General features: G+C 54.7%; 1 long non-coding RNA gene across 2 annotated transcripts in view; it reads right to left on the reverse strand.

Moving 5' to 3' along the window:
* LOC122544422 overlaps nucleotides 1-2,477 on the reverse strand; it is a 10,527-nt gene continuing 8,050 nt past the window's right edge. For both annotated transcript variants that reach the window (XR_006310337.1, XR_006310336.1), the window contains exons 2-3: nucleotides 642-773; nucleotides 1-78 (exon numbers count right to left, since the gene is read on the reverse strand). This is a non-coding gene — a long non-coding RNA (uncharacterized LOC122544422). The remainder of the gene's footprint in view (nucleotides 79-641; nucleotides 774-2,477) is intronic.

A 2,477-nucleotide genomic window follows, 5' to 3' on the forward strand; every position in this document is an offset into this window, starting at 1 on the left:
GAAACGGAAATGGAAGATCCCAGCGTAGTCCCCCGGTCGCTTCGGATCCCATTCCTGACCCCCATGATCCGGGATCACCTGCGGGAATATTTCCAGACGGTCAACCCCAGCCACCACCTCGGAAACCTACACCCAGACAACCGGTCCCCACCCCTCGGTGATCATCATGGCTCCCACACGGGATCCCGAACCCGACAGACCCCGAAACCCGGATCTCTGGTGTTCCCCATGGACTGCACCCCTGTCCTGGGAGTGTTTGATGGGGTATAGTGTAGAGGGAGTTTTACTCTGTATCTAACCCGTGCTGTCCCTGTTCTGGGAGTGTTTGATGGGGACAGTGTAGAGGGAGCTTTACTCTGTATCTAACCCCCTGCTGTCCCTGTCTTGGGAGTGTTTGATGGGGGACAGTGTAGAGGGAGCATTACTCTGTATCTAACCCCATGCTGTCCCTGTCCTGGGGAGTGTTTGATGGGGGACAGTGTAGAGGGAGCTTTACTCTGTATATAACCCCGTGCTGTCCCTGTCCTGGGAGTGTTTGATGAGGATAATTTGTCGGATTAGTGTATCTGTCCGTAACCTTACCCTCCCCCACACCCTTACCCCCCCGGTGGAGGGGAAGAATGACACGGAAAGTTCCGGACCTTTTTCCATAGCGAGGGCTCTGTTGCCAGGCAGGAACAGGCCGCCACAAACCAGCAGTTTCCCAGACTCCCCTGGTTCAGATCCTGCGAGCTGATCCCATCCACGAACAACCGGGGATCCTCGCAGAGTTCCTGTGGGGAAGAACGGGGTCAGAGGTCACGCGGTTCAGGTGGTCAAGACGGCCGGATCGAGACACCGGGGAGCGGTAGGCCCCAGGCTTCCAGCAATGAAGCCTTTCCCGTTAGGCCCGCTCCCGTCAGGACGCGATTACAAGAGTGCCAAAACACAAACACGCAAAACGAACAAGCTCCGCAAGACAGTCAGCAAAAGCCGATTGGCATTTGCGTTGCCGGTGAGAACGCGGGGGATCTCCCGTCACCAACAACAGCAAATTTAAAACAAAACTTCCCAGCAGCCTCTTCTTCGGGCAGAGAACCTGCATTTCTGTAGCGCCTTCCCTGCCACCTCACTTTGACAGCCTGACAGAGCGTCATGGGCAGCTATCCGAATTCGGCGCCAGCTGGGCAAGCAGTCGCTGACAGGGGTTGGGGGGGGGGGGGTCACAAAATGGCTCCCAGGCTTTGGTGATCGGGGTAGGGGGGGGTGCGGGTAAAGGGTGGGGGAGTGGAGGGAGGGTGTTAACTACCCTTCCCCCTTTCAGAGAACCATCCGAGGGACCTTTACCCTGCCTCGGTATGGCACCATCGGCAGTGCGGCACCAACCCTCGACCGGCCCAGTAGAAATGGTGGCAAACAGTAGTTTGATAGCGGGGTGAGAGAGAGCTGCTCTTCTGCCCTCTGCTCGTCAGGACCACATGCAAGAATGCCAAATTCCCAATCCGCCATATTGTGACAGGATGAAAGGGTTCCGATTGGTTGGCTGGTGGTGTCTGATTGGCCGAGGCGTCGCCATGGAGAACACAACTATGGGCCCAGTTCTCCCGTGACTCAGAAGGAGGCAAACGCGGGCCCCTTGTGTAAGAAACACTGCTTCTTTGAACTCCTTGAAAGTGGAGTCGCAGGTAGATAGGATAGTGAAGGCAGCGTTTGGTATGCTTTCCTTTATTGGTCAGAGTAGATTAGATTTAGATTACCTACAGTGTGGAAACAGGCCCTTCGGCCCAACAAGTCCACTCCGACCCGCCGAAGCGAAACCCACCCATACCCCTACATTTACCCCTTATATTGCATGCAATTCCGGTCTCCTTCCTATCGGAAAGATGTTGGGAATCTTGAAAGGGTTCTGTAGAGATTTACAAGGATGTTGCCAGGGTTGGAGGATTTGAGCTACAGGGAGAGGCTCAACAGACTGGGGCTGCTTTCCCTGGTGCGTTGGAGGCTGAGGGGTGACCTTACAGAGGTTTATAAAATCATGAGCGGCGTGGATAGGATAAATAGACAAGGCCTTTTCCCTGGCGTCGGGGAGTCCAGAACTAGAGGGCACAGGTTTAGGGTGAGAGGGGAAAGATATAAAAGAGACCTAAGGGGCAGCTTTTCACACAGAGGGTGGTACGTGAATGGAATGAGCTGCCAGAGGAAGTGGTGGAGGCTGGTACAATTACAGCGTTTAAGAGGCATTTGGATGGGTATATGAACAGGAAGGGTTTGGAGGGATATGGGCCGGGTGCTGGCTGGTGGGACTACATTGGGTTGGGATATCTGGTCAGCATGGACGGGTTGGGCCGAAGGGTCTGTTTCCATGCTGTACATCTCTATGACTCTATGACTATGTGAGGGACATGGATAGGGTGAATAGACAAGGTTGGAAATGTGTTGCTGGAAAAGCGCAGCAGGTCAGGCAGCATCCAAGGAACAGGAGAATCGACGTTTCGGGC

This window comes from Chiloscyllium plagiosum, chromosome 48 (assembly GCF_004010195.1).
Source record: "Chiloscyllium plagiosum isolate BGI_BamShark_2017 chromosome 48, ASM401019v2, whole genome shotgun sequence".
Classification (NCBI taxonomy): Eukaryota; Metazoa; Chordata; class Chondrichthyes; order Orectolobiformes; family Hemiscylliidae; genus Chiloscyllium; species Chiloscyllium plagiosum.